The 21,122-nt window shown below is 46.4% G+C and overlaps 1 protein-coding gene across 1 annotated transcript in view; it reads right to left on the reverse strand.

The window, feature by feature from the left end:
• Positions 1 to 20,405, reverse strand: part of LOC138488387 (uncharacterized) — a 273,772-nt gene extending 253,367 nt beyond the window's left edge. Inside the window, exon 1 of the mRNA XM_069615326.1 lies at positions 20,281 to 20,405. The gene's annotated coding sequence lies outside the window, so the exon portion shown is untranslated. The remainder of the gene's footprint in view (positions 1 to 20,280) is intronic.
• Between the last annotated feature and the right edge of the window lie 717 nt (positions 20,406 to 21,122).

Below are 21,122 nucleotides of genomic sequence, written 5' to 3' on the forward strand. Positions count from 1 at the left end.
GTGCGTGGCGGTATCTTCGACTGTGGCCAATAGCTCTGCGTCTGATACGTCCTGACAACCTTCCCCTTCCATTCGTATTTTTTTGCCAAAGAACTCTTTCAGTGTTGACATAGATTTCACACTGTGAGGGTTTGCTGGTCTTTTACATCCCGCCTGCCCTCTTTTATACGGGGCTTTAGCCCTCACCGTCCTACGGGAAATCATCTTTTGACTGCCTCCCGAAGTTTTCGGCATACTGCCAAGGTTCCGGTTACCACTTACTGGTAAAGCGACAGTATCGTGTGAGGCAATGGGGGGGAACACTTGGTGAAGTTTGGAGGGTTATCAAGGGTCTAGGGCTTCGCTTTGGACTTTCAGACCGGGAAGGAGTCAAAATAGCTTGGACACCACCTTCTTCCAAAGCGGGCCCCGCGCTCGCTACCACCCTATGTTCCTCCTCTCCCTCTACACATGCAGGATCAAACAACTGGGGAGAGGGTTGGGGAACATCTGATCCCGGGGGCGTCTTTATATCTTCTGCTCCCTCAGTGCTGTGAAGCATAATCACGACCTGCACCCCCGGGAGTGTTAGCGCTGCGGGGCCTGCCCGGGGTACTTCCCTGTCGCTGAGACTCGAGACACGGTCCAAAGAAGGACCAGATAGACTGGGCAGCGTCCCGTCCCCCTCGGGAACCCATGAGGGGGTCTTAGACTGTCCAGACTCAATCTCCTGCACCACCTGACTGGACGGTGGAATCGACTCCAAAGGTGAAGGGCGGCCCAGATCAGTATCCAGACCTCGACCTTAGGGTTAGTTAAAGGTAAGGGGGGAGTACGGGGAGTGGCGGGACAAGCGACCACTGGAGAAGTTCGCTGAGAAATAGGTAAATCCTGTCCCGTATTAACAGCCGTGCGAGACGGCGAACAATCCAGGCCAAAAGATTCTATCGGGGGAAACATGAAGTCACTTACTTCGTTGAGCTTGGTTGGTCGCATGACGTTTGCCTGTGACAGTTTACCTGCGTGCTTAGTGCGGGTATTGCGCTGGAGTCTCTGGGTTGCTGGCTGCTCCACACCTTCCGGCGAGATCGCACAGTCCTTGGTACGGCTCGGCAGGCGGGATTTGGTGCTTCTGAGCGAGCGCTTTTCCTGCTCCTCCAGACCAAGTTTCCGCTTTGCGGATTCGTCCTGGGGTGCCATGCGCCGGCCCGCCGGCTCCGTCCAAGGTCTGTCCAATCGAGTTGATTTAGAAGGCAGAGTTTCCGTTGTTAAAAGTTAGTGGAAGTTTGTTTGAAAATGTCACACAGTCACGCGGGCCCGCGGACTGCAGACTGCCCTTATCAGTCCGCTTCGCGGAAGACTGAGAAGAAAAAGGGTAGAGGGTTCAGGTCCCCGCCTCCGAGCACACGCCTCCAACAATAGAACAGGAAGAGTCACTCATGCACCAACACAGCGTGCAGGTACTGCAGACTGCCCTTGTCAGTCCCTTCGCGGTCCGCTTCGAGGAAGACTGAGAAGAAAAAGGGTGGAGGGCTCAGGTCCACGCCTCCGAGCACACGCCTCCAACAATAGAACAGGAAGAGTCACTCATGCACCAACACAGCTTGCAGGTACTGCAGACTGCACTTGTCAGTCCGCTTCGCGGAAAACTGAGAAGAAAAAGGGTGGAGGGCTCAGGTCCACGCCTCCGAGCACACTCCTCCAACAATAGAACAGGAAGAGTCACTCATGCACCAACACAGCGTGCAGGTACTGCAGGCTGCCCTTGTCAGTCCCTTCGCCAAATACATTAAATTCCAGCTGACGCAAAAGTGGTACGTGCCTTCCTCTAGGACCCACTTATGGCCTAGACTTGTTAGCCATTGCCTCTCCGTGGTCCCAGATCCACTGGTGACTACCCCATAAACCCCCGGGGAGTTGGTTTTGTAGGACTCACAGTGTGGGTTTGTTAGCCCCCTATTTTGGTCCACCTTCCCCTGCCAAGGGTTGTTGGGGTTGTTTGTTTGGGCAACACCCATGACGTTAGTGATGGACTGGGAAGCCTCAATGAATCTTCTGTGTACCCCCTATGGGGCATGCATCATGTGTCCTCCTGATCCCACCACCTAGCCTCCAGTATATGGTCCAGAGCACAATGTACGGGATAAACAACACCAAGTGGACAGTGTACACGTCATGTGCAGTAATGTACAGTAATTATGCCCTACTGCGATTTTGACACAAGGTGCCCCACTATAATTTTGCTCCTAGTTGTACAACTGTAAGTTTCCTTGCTGCGGTTTTGCTCTCGGGTCTCACACTATAGTTTCTCGGAGGTGCCCAAGTGCAATGTTGCCTGGCTGTGATTTTGCTCCTAGATGTATCTCTGTAATTGTTCCCACATTTGGCGCATACTCTAATTCTGCTTCTAATTGTCCGTGCTATGATATTCCATGAATCAATTCCACCCCACTTGTAAAATGGTACCCACTGCTGTCTCCTCCCCTAGGTCTTCCCGCGTCTTTCTCCACTGTGATTTAGGGCCAGGCGCCGCCCGCTGTCAGAAATACTAGCCTACTGTAGAGTGCTTCAGGAATTCTGCTCTAACTTGCCCGATCCGAGTTGCACCATAACCAGGACGTTGGCATGGCCATGCTGCATGGATACTCCAAAGACCCATTGGGATCTCTACCGACAGCTGTCCACATTAACACTTTCAAATTCGATATTCTAATAAATACGATTACATGTGATTTTAACGAATAGAAAATAACAATAACATTTATATCTAAACATTTATAACGAAAAACAAAATATCGATCAAGCACCCTGTTTCTCTTCATTTAAAGAAGCCCCCAGCATCCTCCCCACCCGTTTCAACCCCTTACCTCACCTCATATATAAAAAAAGAAAAGGTTTTTTTTTTTTTGTAGTTATACATGTTTAGATATTAATGTTATTCGTTATCTTCAATGTGTTTAAATCACTGCGTACCATCAGAATGCTACTCTTCTATAACCTATCACAGTCCCGACAAAAGCATCCACCCACCACGTATATATACGAGGGCCAAGGGTGCCAGGCTCACAAATGTATTGGTGGTACCTAAGCAGTGACTTGAAATCAACAAAATGGCCGGGGAGCTGGAAGTAACATGATGCTCCCCTGATCGTAATGACCTTGCAGGGAGTGATGGCATTTTACCTTTGAAGTCTCACAAAAGGAAATAAATGTAATATAAAAAAGATGCACACTACCATCGTTTTTAGACTTCTGCTAGGAAGGGAGCTTCCTCCTTACTGACATATTCTTCCATCTGTGTGTATCCCACCTTCACACTCTCATCATACTCTCCTCCAAAAAAAAAAGATTGTAACTAGTGGAAGTTCATTGAAAATCAAAATGTCTTTTTAACTGAAGACTGCAGAACTCTTGTGCTCTCCATCCCAGCGCACCCACACAATAGTTGTGAAAAAAACAATATATTCCCTTCTTCCATGGCACGCGACAGTGTTCATCCTGCCTTGTTTGTTTCCTTGCATCTGTATTTAGCAATCGTGTCGCTCACTATACGGGCAGAACTATACGTAACACAATTCAAAGACAATTGAAATCCTGCACTACATGGACTTGAACTCGACCAGCGGCCATTGACTTTAGTATTGGCAGATCATGGTGCAGATCACAATTAGAATGACTGCGTTCCACCGCTGAATAACCCAAGATATCTAAGACAGCCACATTCCAGGTGTGAGTGATGCATACTGTGCTGTTTGTCTGCATTCCCATACATGTAGTTTTGCTTATCCCTTGCAACTGCGTGGCTGCAAGTGACAGGATGCATGGAACGGTGGTAAAGTCGATGGACTGTTCACACTGACCTACTTGATGACTTTGCATACTTTGCTGTCAGTTGAGTAATCTAGACCACCTTTAAACTATTTATTGTTACGTATTATGTGATTAAAATGCATGTTTTGGACAAAAAAGTATTTAATTTTTTGTCAAACTGCTTCAAAAAAGTGTTACAGTATTGAGTTCACTTTTCTTACAAAATTAATCAATGGCGGGTTTTAGCTTGAAAATGCAGTTTTTGTTAGGAAAGATTTTCTTTTTGATGCTTTCCTTCCATAAACCTCTATGAGTCTGTCTGGACACAATCCACATCCAAGGTATAGAGTGCCTGTTGCTGGGCAGAAGGTGTGGCCAGAGGCTGCCCGTTACTGGACAGTTCCTGCCAGTTTGAATGGTGCAGATCCTTACCACTGGTAAACCTGGTGGCCCCTTCCGCCCAATTTTGGATAAAAATGCAGCCTGCAGAAAATCTGAGGACGACCATTTCATTTCAGCTGACCAGCATTGCCTTCAGTCAAGTCCCGATGAAGCCCTGCTCTTCTCTCTTTGTCTCAAGAACGCCCCTCGTCGGTGCTTTGCCCCTGGACTGGTGGGAACAACATGACCGGACCCCTGCTCGAGGATCCGCGCCTGCTGAAACTTGCAAGAACTTTACATTCATCTTCTGAAACATTTACTCTTAATAGTTGGCTTTAGCAACTCCTGTTCACAAACCAATGGTAAACCCAGCTGCAAAGTATATATTGTGGAACTTGTGACTTTTGGAAACTAGGCCCCAATTTTCATAAGGGCTGGACATATTAAGGGCTGGGGACCCTACCCTATCTTAGGTTTTCCTGTGAGTGTATTCTCTAATTTACTTACCTTTCTAAACTGGTTCTAAATTTCTGTAATCATATTTTATTTTACTTACTTTGCCACACAGTTAGTTACAGTGTTGATCTTGACTCTATCACTATTTCATAACTGTTTCTTAAGGTAAAACGTTGGTGGTCTGTTAGCAGAATCCCCCTAATGGTGAATGTATATATTATATGATATGTTTGTAATAATACTTACCTGAGGTTTTCATTGCTTAGAGTACATCTTAAAGACCTAATAAATAAATTAATATTACATCTTCTATACCATGACAGGAATTATTGGAGGACTCTATGTGTCTCATTGTAGGCATAGATGTAACCCACCTGAGTCTAAGCCATACTGCTCTGCTACTCTACCAGGACTGGGTTTGGCTAGACATCAGTGTATTTCCACTTCACCAAAAGAAGTCGGTCTCTCATAATCCACCCCCGGGATGGATTCTGGAAATTCATCTTAAAGATTGCTGGCAGCGGTGGTATAAGGTCTTTGGCACAGAGTAGATCCATTAGGGTGATCAAATAGTCCTTGCTACACAGAAATCTGCGCTACAATGGTTTTAGGCCTGTAAAAGTTACTTATCCTATCTTATGTTATGGAAACCTACACTAGTGAATTACTTTATCCATAGAAGGCTAACCATTTGAAGAAATTGTGTTTAGAGAAGGGTCTGCCTACTTCTGGTAACAAAAGTGACGTAATACAGAATCTGATGGATCCTCAAGTGTCCAGAAAGTGTGCTTTACCTGTTGGTAGTGGTGCAGATGATGCAGGTGCAGGATTTAGCAGTAGTAATGGTCATGTTGCTGTTGTAACCACAGGGGGGAATGAGTTTTTCTGATGAGAGATCTTCTCAATCTTCTGTTAATACTTCTGAAGCTGAGGACATATACGACTTACAAAAGGAGGAGTTTAGGCTAAAAGAAATGGAACTTAAGCATATGATGTAATGGAGTCAAACAAAGTTGACAAGGGACAGAGCTTTTCAACTAAAGTTGTACAGGCGTAATTGGCCTAGAGGCTCATCCAGAGTGTCTGGGGGTGTTCTGGGTCCTCCGTGCATTCAATTTCCAAAGGATCTGTTGATGTTTATGATGACAAGAATGATATAGAATGGTTGACTTTGAATTCACTTGTGAGGCACAAGAAGTGGACGAGCCTACAAAATGGCTACGCTTCTCAGCAGACTTCCTAGAGTGGCTGCAATGCTATTATGGACTACCCCAAAGAAGTTGTGTCTAACAGAAGCAAAACATCTATGTCTAATTACTTGCAGACCATGTGGAATGAGTGTGGTGTGTCTTATAGGTTTTCATCTGCCTTCTATCCACAGACCAATAAGCTTATTAAAAGATTCAAAAGGACTGTGAAAGGCATGACTGGAGTGCTCGATTAGACCCAGAGAAGGGGGTGTGACCTTCTATTGCCATGCTTATGGTTTGCCTACATCGAGAAGCCTCAAGGAGGGGTTGGCGTTAGCCCTTTGAAATTATTTTTTGGTCATCCAGTAAGAGGCTGCTTGGCTATAGTGAGGAAAGGGTGGAAAACACCCACTGTACATTAGCTACCTTAAATGTGGTAGACTATATTATGGAACTAAGAAAGAGGATGGCTCTCTTGATGGCAGAGGCTAATGACAAGTTGAAGGCTGGTGAAGGGCTGATTAAACAGTGGTACGACCAGAAAGCTTCTCCTGATAATTTCAGTCCTAGCTAAGAAATCCTAATCATAGACCCTATAAGGCCTACAGCCTTTTGTCTCAAATGGGAAGCTCCCTAGCAGATAGTTAAAGACTGGGTGAGGATAACTTCTTAGTGGAACTGTGAAGGCCCAAAGTGCATCCTGAAATGTTACCTTTCATAAGGTTGAATGAGTTCATCCCAAGAGATTAAATGAGAGCCCTGAAGCTGTCTTCGGGTAGGAAAGAAGAGGACTGTGAACCTCTCCATGATCTGTTTCACAGCAGTCTTTCAGGTGGCTCCATTTAGGGTGTCACAATACCCCCTCGAATGAATCTTCAATAGCAAGATGAGGTGCCAACTTTGCTTAGGCAATTTGCCCCCCTTCTCACTTACTCCAGGCCTGGTACTTTAGTGCCAGCATGACATAGACACTGGATATAGGGTCGCTACTAAAAGTAGAAGTTAGAGAATGTCAGACAAAGTAAGCTCACACATGAAGTCAGACATCACTAAGATGTTTGATCTTGGGTGATAGAGCCCTTCAATTGTCCATGGTCCAGTCCAGTGGTTCTGGCACCAAATGAAGGCAGCACAGTGTTGAGGTTCTGTGTGAAGTATAGAGCTCAGAATGCTGACACCAAGACCAATGCTCATCACCTTCCACAAATTGATGAGTTAGTGGACAAACTGGGTGCTGCCAAGTATCTCTGAACTTTTGATCTAACTTCAGGGTATTGGAAAATATCCTTGACAGAAAATGCCATGGAGATGTCTGCATTTTCTACACTTGTGGGTCTCCCCCAGTTCAAGGTAATCCCCTTTGGGTTGGAAAACACACATGCTACCTCCTAGAGGTTGGCTAATCATATCCTGAATGTGCTAGATGAATACTGCATGGCATGCCTTGAATGCATTAAAGTCTTCAGGCCTAATTGAAAAGAAAATGTGAAACACCTTGGGCTTGTATTGCCGGCCCTTCAACAGACCGTCTTCACCATAAAGTCTACCAAATGCCAAATGTATCAAGGCTCAGTTACCTACTTTGGGTATGAGGTTGGTGGGGGCAAGATTCCGCCTGTAACCGGCAAAGTACAAGTTGTACATGACTGGGAGACCTCTAAAACCCAAATCTAAGTGAGAGATTTTCTACGCCTCATTGGATATTACAGACATTTAATTGCATATTATTTGGCCATAGCTGCCCCTTTGACAGCACTCACCACCCTTAAGAAACCTTAAAAGTGTATGTAGTGTGTGGCATGTGAGAGGGCCTTCCACGGAATAGATGATTCTCTATGCCAGGTACCCGTTCTCAGGGCACCTGGCAGAGACACTTTGTTGTACACACCGACACTGGAATACGAGCAGTCCTCCCGTAGATGACAAAGGCAGGGAACGTCCTATATGTTCTATCAGTCATCGGCTTAAGTACTGGGAGTTAAGGTGAGCCAGTGAAAAAGGAGTGTTTTGCCATTGTGGGGCCTGAAGGAAGCTGAGACCCTACCTCTTTGGGACTCACTTCACCATAGCAACTGACAGTAAGCCCTTAAAACTGCTGATGAACATGAAGGCAGAGAATTCAAAACCGATCAGGAGGTCCATACGTCTTCAAGGCTTTGACTTCACTATTCAGCATAGGCCAGGTCCCAACATAGCAATGCTGATAGGATGTCCAGGATGTATAACCGCCGGGAACAGAAAACCCATCCAGGGGTGAATTAGACCCCATGTCCCTAGTGTGGGGGGAGGAGGGAGAGATTGTTAGGAGATTTTCATGTTGCTGCTTTCACCTCATAGACCTCTATGGGACGCCGTCTTTTTGCTATTGTCTGCTTCCTAACCTGACTTTTTGAAGGTAAGTAAAGCCCTCAGTGTTACTTCAGTTGCTTTGTGCTCACTTTTATGGGGAAAGTGATCAATTCCTAAGACTATCAGTGCTGGGGACTGTGCCTCTCAATGTAGTTCTTATATTGTTTAAGCTGCATAGATCACCTTAACGTGAAGTGTGGTTAGAATAATTTGTATCCTTATAACTTCATGGTTACAATGTGTCTAGGATGGGCTAGAGGCAACAGATATTTTTCTACCATATTTTTGACTTTTTACTAGTGCATGTTTGCCATTTACCACATAATGCCATAAAGAGTACCATATGATCTAAAATGGCCGTGCCACAAGACTGTTGTCTGTCGTTTGGCCATTTTGTACTTAGGCCTTCTTCCTGACCTCTCAGGTCCAGTATTGCCACATATGAAAAGCATTTTTCCGTGCAAAGCTTCTGATTTTCCAAGCAAAGTGGTGGTCTGTGTGTGTGTGTGTGGGGCCTGGCTCTCTCAGGACCCAGTCGACATCTGAGCCACAGAGTGTCCGTTACTAGGCAGAATGTGTTGGTCAGAGGCTGACCATGATTAGACAGCCCCTGCCAGTTTAAATGGAGCAGAGCCTTACCATTGGTTTGCCTGGTGGCGATTACAGTCCGAATCTTGGATAAAAGGAATCTTGCAGCCGTCATTTTTGGAGCCAAGACTCCTACAGAGAAGTGCAGCCAACTGAAAACCCAAGGACGACCGTTGCAGTGAACCAGCATTGCCTCTAGCCAAGTCCCGGCAAAGCCCCACACCTCTCTCTCTTGATATCAAGAAAACCCTTTTCGGTGCTTCGACCCCTGGACTGGTGGAAACAACCTGACCAGCTCTCTCCCATGCTACTTCGCTGCAGCTGTCGCCATTTCTAGTGCAGCCTTGGTTCTTTGTGGATCCTCAACTTGTGTAACAAGACGCCTGCTCCTGCAGTTTCAGCCTTCTTAACGAAGAAAAGAAGTGCAAGACCTGCTCATTTTTCCGCACTACGAGGATCGCCGTCACCACCTAATCATGGTGACTCTCTCTGCAAACCATCTTCATTGTGTCCTGGAGGTCTCCTGCAGTTGCCTGCCTCATTGAGGTCTGCATCCTATTGTGCCATTGGCATCCATCAATCCAGTCTTGACCACCATATTACTGTAACACGGAACCACAGACAAGAAAGACCCAATCCCAAAGCCAAAAGGGACTTCTGCACCCATGTACACTATATCTCCCTCGACCGGACAAAGCGCAAAAAAGGGCCCGCGGATTCGGTAATCCCTGAAGTGGTTGCTGAAGAAATCAGAGTAAGGCAGGTGAGTTTGCATAGCTATACCTGCTGCCCCCTCCCGCCATAGGGTTGCATGGGTGTAAAGTGCTAACCCTATCGCTCCCTTGCCTTACATCAGTCGTGGTATGGTGAAGGATCCCTCCCTGGGCTTTCCCTAGAGTGGTGGGGTTGGGAGACAAACTTGTGAGAACTTTACTTACCTTGTAATTCATCTTCTGGAACATTTATTCTCAACCGTTGGCTTTGGAAACTCTTGCTCACAATCCAATAGTAAACTTATCTGCAAAGTATATATTGTGGAACTTGTGGCTTTTGGGCCCTAAGCCCCAATTCCTATTAGGACTGAACTTATTAAGGACTAGGAACCTTGTTTTGGGTTTTTCTGTGACTGTTCTCTCCAATTTACTTATCTGCCATAACTGTTTCTAAATTACTATTATTAAACTTTTTAAAATTCTTTACACATGGTTATTTACAGTGTTGATGTTGACTCTACCAACTATTTAATAACTGATTCTAAAGGTAAATTGTTGTTCTGTTATCAGAACAGCCCAATATTGAATGAATATATTTATATGATAGTAGATGTGTGATAATACTTATGTGAGGTTTTCATTGCTTAGAGTGAATTTTAAAGGCTTAATAGTTGTATATGTGTACACATCCTCTCTCTATCAGGAATTATTGGAGGGCTCTGTGTGTGTGTCTCACTGTAGCCCTACACCACTCTCGCACCATCCTAAGTCTAAGTCTTACCACTCTGCAACCCTTTCTTGACTGGGTAGACATCAGTGGCTTTCCAGTTCACCATAATACTTTCAGAGCCCCCCAACCCCCATGTGGGTGCTGAAAATCCATCTTACAGTGTTAACAACAGTATATTAGCACATTTCATAAGGATTTAGAGCATTTCACATATAAGGGTACTTCAAATGGTCTTGACCTTTGAATCCTTTTCCCAGTCAATGCTGCCTGCTGAGCAGCCCCAAACTGTAAAAGGACTGTAAGGCTCCGCCCAAATCGCCTGATTGAAACTCTAATTGAAGCACAGCACTGTAATGGTTTATTGAGAGGCCACCCTCAACACAGGGAGTTCCTTCCCTCCCCAGGCTAAGGGTCACACAATAAACGGTTAATTTCAGTTCTTTTCTTCAGCCCTATCTCCAATTAATCTAATACCCCTTGTATCCCGCCCCCTGAGCTACAAATGAGCCAAGAACCAGGCTGGTGTACAGGAAATATATTTATCTGGTCAAATTTCCGGATTGGAAAATCAGAAGGAATTTTCTGAGAGTGCATCTGAATCTTATTCATACTGGGGAAATATTGAGTAAAAGGGGGCAAGGGGAAACAGCAATTAAATTATGCAGCATATGCGTTAATCCAGCCAAGCAGACCCTGAAACATCTTTTGATGTACTGTGAGGGCACGTGGGAAACAAGATTAAACAATTTTTCCAGATTCGTGGAGAGGGAAGAGTGGATGCGCTCGGAAATCTTCTGAAATAGATTGATCTCAGGCCAGAACACAGCAATAACAATAGCAGTGGTTCAAGTCTTGCAGAGGAGCGGAATTTTGAGTCAATAACATCTGCACCAGCACAGCAATTGCTCTGGTGGACTGTTTTGGCTGTGCTGCTATAGCTTGCCCCTGAAAGAGAAGTAGTCTAAATATTGACAACTGCAAATGTTAATGCCAAAGGAAAACACTGATTGAAAGAAATGCTGCTATGTTTCGCTCTGTTATTGTTTTGCAACCGTATTTTCCTTTTCTTTATATTTTAATAGAACTGTGGCCTCTTTATGTAATTTTTTTAAAGTGTTTGTTTTCCTTTGTTTGTTTTCCTCTTAGTTGTTTTTATTTACACTTCTTTCTTTTTCACTCATCTGCTTATTCCTGGTTTCTTGATTCTGTAATAGCATGATGAATTTGTTGCTGAACTAAGTATGAAGTCTTTTTTTAATGGCTCTATTTTGTAAAGGTTGTTTTTATAACCATATACAATTTTTTTCAAAAAAATATTTGTATTTATTTGGATGGTGGGTAATAGAAATCGAACTAGTATTTCACACACCACTTTATCCGTGGCACAACACAAACTTCTCTCAACATAAATAAATCCCACAAGTGGGTTGAAAACAACACAAATCACAATTCTTTACTTTCTACAAATGTCCCTTCAAGAAATAATTAAACTGAAAGAAGTCGGGGTCACATACATCAAGTGTTCAGTCATATGACCTCTGCACGTTTGCAGAAATACAACGGCATCCAGTTGTCCAATCAGGACTCAGGCAGTTTGGTTGCTGGCTGTACACTGAGGAAATCCATGACCCTTGCAAGGTAAACTGCCTTATGCGTGTGTACTACCTATATTCTATTTCCATCTGTGGACTTGAGGGAAATGGGGGGACACAGCTTTAGAAGCTGCCTTTTAGTTGTAGCTCTCGCTGGAGCAATTGCCCTCCTCTTTGGTGAGCGAACAAGTATATATTGCCATGAGGGATTTGTTTCATTTTTAATTAAATCTTCCCTATATCCGTGGCGGTTATTCACCAGCCAGCCTGTCACTGGGCTGAATGAACTAATTATTGCCCATACAAATGGCCGGCAGGCCAGCACATTATGGTCATTGACATTTTAATGACATGCCACACAGTAATATTGAACAATTTGGTCCCTTAGGATTAGGGTGGTCACACCGCTGGATCCCCAATACATGCAGCGCCAATTCCAATGACTGTACCTGCAGTATGCCTCCCAAATAAGATTTGTGAGGTGAGTCTAGGAATTTCTGGGCCCGACCCGCTTTAATCTTTGCTCTCATTGTATTGAGCTGTTTCTGTAAATTTTTGCTATCCACACAAAACAAACTTCTAATTTTTACACAGGTTGTTATTATCAGACGAAATACTGCTTTCTATCTGTCTCTGATGTAGTGACTGCCCAGCATATTGGATAGCTCCAGCATCATGTAATTGTCCTTTCTTGAGCACGGGTTGGTGTTAGATTTCTCCCAATTATGGGAGCATTTGACTACTGAGGGCATGGTTGGTTGTGGCACCAGTTATTGTGGAGTCGCATACTTTCACTGTGTTTTTCCCAGCAGGTGGGGAATTGTTTTTGGTAGTTACTGATATCCACGTGCATGAATAGGTAGCCTTACTATATGGCCTTTGCAGGTCCAAGTGATTGGTTGATCACACATGATGTTTTAACATGTATACTTTTTTGTAGAGTGCTATTAGTCCCCTGACAAAGACGTGGTGAAACTACACCTACACGTCCAAACCGGTCGGTCCTGAAACAGTTTTGGATATGTGATCGTGTCCCCTTAAACAGCTACTAAGATTAACTAACTGCAAAAAGACAACAACCATACATTTTGGGATATTGTGTATTAATTGGTGTTGTCATATGTCATTTTGTGATATGTATAAATGTGAATGGAGAAGAATTGTTGCTGAATGATTGATTTAGGATTGTTGTGTGGGAAAGATGGTGTCATCTGCATTTTCTAGTTGTGATTTTACCTGCATCTAATTGTAGTTTCTTTCTTTGATTCATTTATAATTTATTGTCATCAATTATTTTGTATCATCTTAAATAAATATTTGTGATACTGATTTATAAAATGATGTCCTCTGGATCTCCCTTCTGCTAGCGTAGATGTGGTAATTCTCTGTTCCAGAGAGTGGGGATTTGCTGCTCCTCGGTATAATAATATATGGCTTTAACTTTCAAACACACATGCAAAGCCGTTTTTGTGTCAGTGTTTAAAAATGCTGTTTTTCATGTGAATGGGACCTTCTTCTGCCACTGTGTATTAAAATGCTGCTTTTCCTTTTGCAATGACAAGTAGGCCTTCTTCACATGGCCCTTCCTTGTGCTACTTGCAGAAACCCCCCAGTCTGTCTTACTAGGCCCGTTTTGCAGTCTGAAAGCTCTGTTATTTTTTTTTTATGAAGGTGGTCAGGTCATTTTTCCAGTGGGTTTTTTAGTTCTGTTGGCTTGGGGCCTTTGATTACACCCCACAGTACAAGACATTTGTGATCCCTCCCAGTCATGACCGATGTGGCGCACAATGAAAGCCTTTTCCCAGCACGAGGGTGAACATCCCCATGAAGCTTCACCCTTACCAAACCCCTCAATCCCCAGCAGAACTTTACTGGTGGGGTTTAGCCATCATGTGCCCTATAACCCGATGCCTATTTATTAATTTATTATTGGGTTTTTCTACAGTGCCAGCCAAAGACAGAGACGTCAATTCACAAGACTCCTCTTAGGACACAGAAACCTAAGCTGCTCTCAACACAAATAACATAGCCAAAACCTACCGCAATACCTGAGTAACTTTTAAACTAAACGCACCAACACAACAGCAAAGCTTCCATGCAAGTTTCCAGTCTCCCTCTCTTTCAGATTTGCCCTAGCGCCAAGAGACCATGCACGTGGCAGCAGAACGTGGTATAAAACCTAATAACATGATTTAACAGCACCAGTGGAATACAAAAAAATGTAATGGGTGCGTGGTGGCGGGGGGGGGGGGGTTAAGTGGAAGGCAGGAACAAAGCACTGCGCTCAGTTGAGAACTTACAACCTAAAGTCCAACCTCACTTGAGAGAATACTCAGGGCCAGCAGCTATAGAACAGAGCATTCAAAGGTGTGTGGGGCTATTGCTTTCTAAGGGGGGGTGCAGTACTTGGGGCCAATACAGCACAGTCCCTGTGGTGCACTCATGCTTGATCTATTTACTGAGGCGGACTCTTGGCTTTTTGTCCATTGCAGCATGCTGCAGTGTCTCGAAGCGCTTGGGTGAAGCTAGAAAGTAAGTATAGAGGCGCTATAGAAATTTAAAAAGCAAATATGCACTAGCAATAAAGCGGGGTCAAATTAATTCACATGCATGGTACACAATGTGATGTCACGTGTACAACGGGAGACCGGGGTCACGTGATGTGGATGGGAGAAAAGGAAATAAAATTAGGAAAAAAGGGAATTAGTCCAGGATTATGCAGCTTACAAGCATGTCGTGTGTCTTCCTTTCGCGCACTGTTTAGCTTTCGACCTGCGCAGGCCTACGGGTGCAACCCTGACCTCACGCACCACTGGAGGCGGGTTCCTTTGAAATAGATCACTGGCGATGAGGATCCCTGAACCACGTGTGCTCACGGATCAGAAAAGTAAACGAACGCTGCGGCTAACAACACAACGTTCCATATGCTGAGGAAGAAACAATTACAAAGCGTTTGAACATCGCATTGCAACATGAACTATGGCACGCTCCATACGCTGGTGAGCGATATCACCACTGCAACGTTCCAAGAGCCCATAAATTAGCTGCTAAATGAATGCTCAGTTTACCTGCTGCAACATTATCAAGCCTGGGCCCATAACGCTACAGTTAATTCACTTGCAACAACACTACAATACAATGATAATACAGAGCACGTTTACCAGAAGCTGCGAAATGCCATACTGTCTGAGAAAAATATTCCGCTGACTTGCATACTGGCGATGAGGCAACCCCGGGAACACACGACCAAGTGACAGTGATGGAAGCCGCGATCCAACGCCTTCCACTAGACAGCCCCCAAAAGGGTGAAGAAATCTCAGCCATCAAAAGGCGGCAGGTCAATCGGCCACAAAAAGAGAAATTCCTCAAGTACTTGAAACCCAATCGCACACAAGAGTGGAACGTTACGTGCAAGTGTTGCGGCGGCCCATAGCACTGTGGCGAACCGTGCCCTGCATGGGGCGTTACATGGCAAAAATGCAAACGCCTAAATCATTTTGCGGCTGTATGCCTAAAACCCTCTGGCCCAAAAGAAGTGAACTGCAAGAACGACAAAGACATTTCACCCAACACGAGCCATCCCGCCAACCAAGAGGAGGAGGAAGAGCAGTCGACAGCGCACAAAGATCGCCTATCAGCAGCGAAAGTGAAGAATCATCAGGTGAGAGCGCATAACCAGACAGACGCAGAAAAGAAAGACGGAAAAGGTCAGGCAAGAAAGAACATTGTGTGCACATGATAGCCGCTGTAGAACCACATAGAACGAAACACAGGAAGGTGAGGAGGCAGAGAAAACGACCATCCTGCAGATGGAAATCCCACAAAGGTAGTCATCGACACGGGAGCAACGGTCAACGTTATGCCCGTGCGCACACATTCAACAAATTCGACCCGAAATCAAAACTCCAAGACAAACGAGTGCAACTGTTCACATATGGCTGCAAGAAGCCACTAGCGGTACAAGGGTCATTCCAATCGGACTTGTCATACGACAGTGTTTCATGCCAAACGAGAATCTACGCAGACGCTACTGAGCTGCAGAACAGCAGAGAAGCTGCATCTGATCCAGTTTGCCTTCAGCGTCCAACCACCTCCTCAAAAAGCATCACTGAGTGTTCAAAGGCATTGGATGCCTCTGGGGCAGAACCATCAAGCTGCATATTGATCCGACGATTGAGCCAAAAGTGGAACAACATCGCTGTGTCCCTTTTCACATGAGAGAGGCGGTTGAAAAGGAGCTAGAGAAATTGGAAAAGTCTGGAATCATTGAAAAGACATCAGGGCCAACCCCATGGGTGTCACCGATGGTTGTCGCACAAAAGCCAAGGCAGCCCAACGCCGTAAGGATCTGCATAGACATGAGGCTACCTAATGTGGAAATCAGGAGAGAACGATGTGTGACACCAACCATCGACAAGCTAATCGTTGACTTGACAAGGGCCAAGATTTTCAGCAAGTTAGACCTCTGGTCCGGTTATCATCCGCTGTGCCTGGCAAAAGAATCAAGATACATAATAACATTCTCTTCCCATCTAGGCCTATGAAGGTACAAACGATTGAACTTCGGAATATCCTCAGCAGCAGAGGCATTCCAAAACGAGATCCGGAGTGTTCTGAACAGCCTCGTGGGAACCACTAACATAAGTGACGACATCATTGTCTATGGCACTAACACCAGCGAACACCATGAGTGACTTGCAGCAGTCCTACAATGGCTGGAAGTAGCTGGGCTCACACTAAATGCCAAAAAAAGGAGAGATCTGCAAGGAGGAACTCAGCTTCTTCTGGTATGTCTTTAACTCAGACGGAGTATCACCGGACCCGGCCAAAGTAAGCAACATAAAGGGCTCCAAAGCTCCAACTTCAGCAACCGAGGTGAGAAGCTTAATGGGCATGGCAACGTATTGTGCAAGATTCATTCCCGATCTTGCCACCCTTGCAAGCCACCTACGAGAGCTAACAAAGAAGGACAAAAAGTGGGAATGGACAACACAACATCAACAAGCATTCCAACAAATAAAGGTCTTACTGTCCAGCACCACCACGATGGTGTTTTTCAACATAGAACAAGAAACTGAACTCTTAGGGCCTCATTACACATATGCGGTAACCATGGTGCTATTAGCGCCATGGTTGCCGCCGGTATTTTACTGTGTCCGCCTTAGTGGATGGTGGAATTACCACCCTAATCCAAGTGAGGAGGGGTGGTAATTCTACATTCACCAAGGCACTTCCCCATTCCCATTTTTACCCCCATAAGGCTCAATGGGAATGGGGAAGGAGCTAATTACGGTACCGCAAATTGCGGTACCGTAATTAGCACCAAGGTCCCTTTGCGGGCCCGTTCCTTAACGGCTGGTAAAACCAGCCGTTGAGGTCGGGACCCGCAAAGGGACCTCGTAGTAAGGCAGTATGGGTTTACCGGTACCGGTGCCCTTACCGGTACCGGTAAACCCTTACCGCATTCCGTGTAATGAGGCCCTTAGTAGATGCCAGCCCAGTGGGATTAGCAGCTGTCCTCACGCAGGTGGGCAGAGACAGCATTGTCCACCCCATAGCATTCGTCAGCCGAGCTCTGACAAAAACAGAGCAGAACTGTGCACACATCGAGAAGGAGGCACTGGCAATTCTCTGGGGCTACCGCCATTTCAAGTTATACTACTTAGGACAACCGGCCAAGGTATTCACTGACCATAAGCCACTAATCCCCATCTTCAAAAGGTCTGCACCACATCCCACTGCGAGGCTAGAAAAGTGGATGCTTCAACTACAACCCTTCAAAATAGGAGGTGGAATACAGGGGCGCCGGAGCAGACAATCCAGCAGACTACCTTTCCCGCCATCCGCGCCCCGCCACGAAGCTGGAAGAACAGCATGCAACAGAAAGAGAGGAGCACGTGTGCCATGTCATCGCATGCGCGTGACTGTGGTCACTCACGCTGCAAGAGATAGTGGACGAAATGAAAACGGACACCTGCCTGCTACGAACCATCCAAACAGTGCAATCGTGGAACTGGAAGAACTATCTGACAGCAGTAGCGCAGCGCACAGCGGCAGCCCAAGATAAACTACAGGCATTATTTGGGATCCGCCACAAACTCACACTACCTAGTAAAGGCGTTCTGCTAAAAGGACACAGAATCATCTTACCAGTTACGCTGGAGGAGAGGGCGCTGAGATTAGCGCATCGAGGCCACCAGGGCATAGTGAAAACACAATCTAAAATCCAGAATGTGGATGCCAAGAATGCATCAACGCTTGACAAGCCTGGACGAATTGTGTGCAGCATGCCAATCATCGATGAGGCTAGCAGCACCAGAACCAATAATCAGCGCACCACGAAGCACCACAAGATGGGAATCTGAAGAATGGACTTCTGTACCATTGCCGGAGAGGGGTATCTCCTGGTCCTGGTCGATGAGTTTAGCCACTACCCAGAAGTCGAGCATGTAAGATCCACCAATGCAGAATCCGTAATCACTACGCTCGAGAAAATATTTGCAATGCATGGGATACCCACCAAACTGAAAAGTGACAATGGCCCACCGTCCACCAGTCAAGATCTTAAACAATTCCGCCAAGACCTGAGCATCAAACACAAGAAAATGACTCCTTACTGGCCACAAGCCAATGGCGATGCAGAATGGTTCATGAGATTCCAGAATAAAGTTATACGCATTGCAAAAGAACACAACCACCCGTGGCTGGCAGCTGTGTACAAGTTCCTACGAGCCCCCTCCCAAACTCTGCACATGTCAACAGGGGTGAGCCCTGCAGCACTCATGTTTGGAGTGCTGATCCAAGCAGAGCTCCCTATGCACCCAAGCTGGGAAACCCCAGACCCCGACATACTCCTCATTGAAGAAAGACAAGTCAAGAGGAACCAGCAAGAGAGCCAAGCACGCTATGCTCGGCACAGAGAGCTACAGCCCAGCGACACTGTGCAAGTAAAGAACTGGGCGCCCCAAAAGAAAATGACGCTGAACTTTGAATCCCGCCCATGGACAGTTCGAGACACCAGGCACAGCATGATAACCGCCACCCGAGGGACTGAAGTAGTGACCAGAAATGTGTCTCACTTCTGGAAAGTTACGGGAACAATGTGGAAAGAACAACCGGAACACCAGTCGACAAGTGATGACGGCCAACAAGGCACGAAGCAGCGGAGCAGACTGCAGAAGACTCATTATCACAAACGGCAAGAGAACAGCTTCCCCAACTGGACATGACAACCCCAAGTTCCCCCAGAGCAGAAGAGACTGAAAGGGCCCATCCGCGATACCAACTGAGGGAGAAGCCAAAACCATCTTCCCGTCTCCACAGGTACGTAGTGCAGGGGATGTATTGCCGGAGAGGCGAAGATACACCAGTAAGAGGCTATGGGCCTCATTATGAGTGCGGCGGTAACGGCGCCAGTAAGGATGCCGGTGCCGTTAACTCCTTACCGCTGCATTACGAGGTCCCTTAGCAGGAGCCGCTAACGGACCAGGGAGCTAATAACGGGCCTGTTATTAATGGGCCCGTTATTAGCTCCCCCCCCATTCCCATTGAGCCCTATGGGGGCTCCAATGGGAATGGGGATGGGTATTTTGAATTAGGAATTACCGGGTCCTCCAAGGTTGGAATGGCCCGGTAATTCCTCATTCAAGGAACCCGGACTCCAGTTTGGAGGCAGACATGGCGCTAATAGCACCATGGCTACCTCCAAACTCGTAATGAGGCCCAATGTGTTTGAAAAGTTATGTTGTTCAACATTATAAGTTTGGGAGGAATGTGGTGTCACGTGTACAACAGGAGACCGGGGTCACGTGATGTGGGCGGGGAAAAGGAAATAAAGGAATCACTGGAAATTAGTCAGTACGGGTTTATGCAGCCTACAACTGTCTCGTCTCATCCTTTCACACGCTGCGTAGCTGAGGCCCGCGCAGGCCTACAGGTGCAACCCCGACCTCCCGCACCACCGGAGACCAGGTCCCTTTGAAACAGAACACGCGGCACCGTGGATACGGAAAGTGCTCCGCATCGGCCACGTTTCAAATCTGCCCCTGGAAGGCATATGGGGATTTGGAGTCAGTCACCTATCATTGCTGCTACAGCAATGGCGAGCTGTTTGCCCCTAACATCGCCACCTCACCTGTGAGAAAAACGACTTCTCAGGCAAGAACGACCCTATAACGAGAAATAAGTTACCCCATAATTATACCCATGTCTACAATTAGGCCGGACATCTTGCACAAAGGCACTTGTGCCGCTGGAGGGAATGTGCGAAGGAGCTTTATTTAATCCTCCTCGGATCTCGGGGCATCTTAATACATATTTGATTAATGTGTCGGAATAAAAGAACCTTTTATTATATCTTCCCCCGGATCACTCTGAAAAAATAGGTCAGCTGGGTCGGCGTCCGTGGAATGCGTCGGCACAAAAGGCCTCGGAAAATAAAAGAAACGGGAACGCCAGTGACATGTGGGTGCTGAGGAGAAACCCAATCCTACCGGCCCAGCCGCATCACCCCATCAGCTGCCGGGCAACCAACCGGGCCCGCCTCGCGCCACCACTTCCAAGTCCCTGAATTCGAAAGAGAGGCTTGACGCACGGGGTAACCCTCGGTCAGGAGGAGTAACCATGGACTCGTTCTGTGGGAAAAGGGGGCGGGCCGGGGGGCGGGCCGGCCGGCCGGCCGGCGTGCGTCTAGGCCTCCACAAGGGCTGCGTGGTGCGTACGTGCGCGCGGTAAGAGGCCGTAGGAACGACGTGGTGCTGTTACTTAGGGCACGTCTGATGGGAGCGGTGTTCTCGTGTTTATATGGCAAACATGGACTATTTCCTTGTATATACCATAGAATCTCAGACCTCCGTGTCCGTGCAGTCCGGTGTGATGTTTTAATGCGGCCTAGGCATTTATTTCGGGACCTAATAGGTACAGTAGACCCTACTAATTTTCATCAGGTCTGTGAACAGCCCCAAATTGTGCGTTGATACTAAAAGAGAAAGTAAGCATTTGGTAGAGCCTAGCTAGAATATTTGTTGTACAGTCTGGTAAAATACCCACCAAGCTCTGCACTTCCAGGGGTAGCCAGAGTTCTTATAGAATGGAGAAAATTGCCCCCTTGAAGTGGCAATGTAGGGCCTGCATTGTGTGAGACCTTAGGTAATGTGGGCCCATCAAGACCCTGGACGCCCTCGCTGTGAAATACCACATGGAGACCACGAGCTAGGACCCTGTCAAGTAGGTGACATGATTTTAGGGTGGGAGCTTTTTCAGAAACGCTTTTAGCGGCCATCTTGGCTACACAGGGTTTTGACCATGTGAAGTGAGTACCCATGGCCCAACTAGG

The sequence above is a fragment of the Ambystoma mexicanum genome, chromosome 9 (genome assembly GCF_040938575.1).
Source record: "Ambystoma mexicanum isolate Mex_15411 chromosome 9, UKY_AmexF1_1, whole genome shotgun sequence".
In the NCBI taxonomy this organism is placed as follows: Eukaryota; Metazoa; Chordata; class Amphibia; order Caudata; family Ambystomatidae; genus Ambystoma; species Ambystoma mexicanum.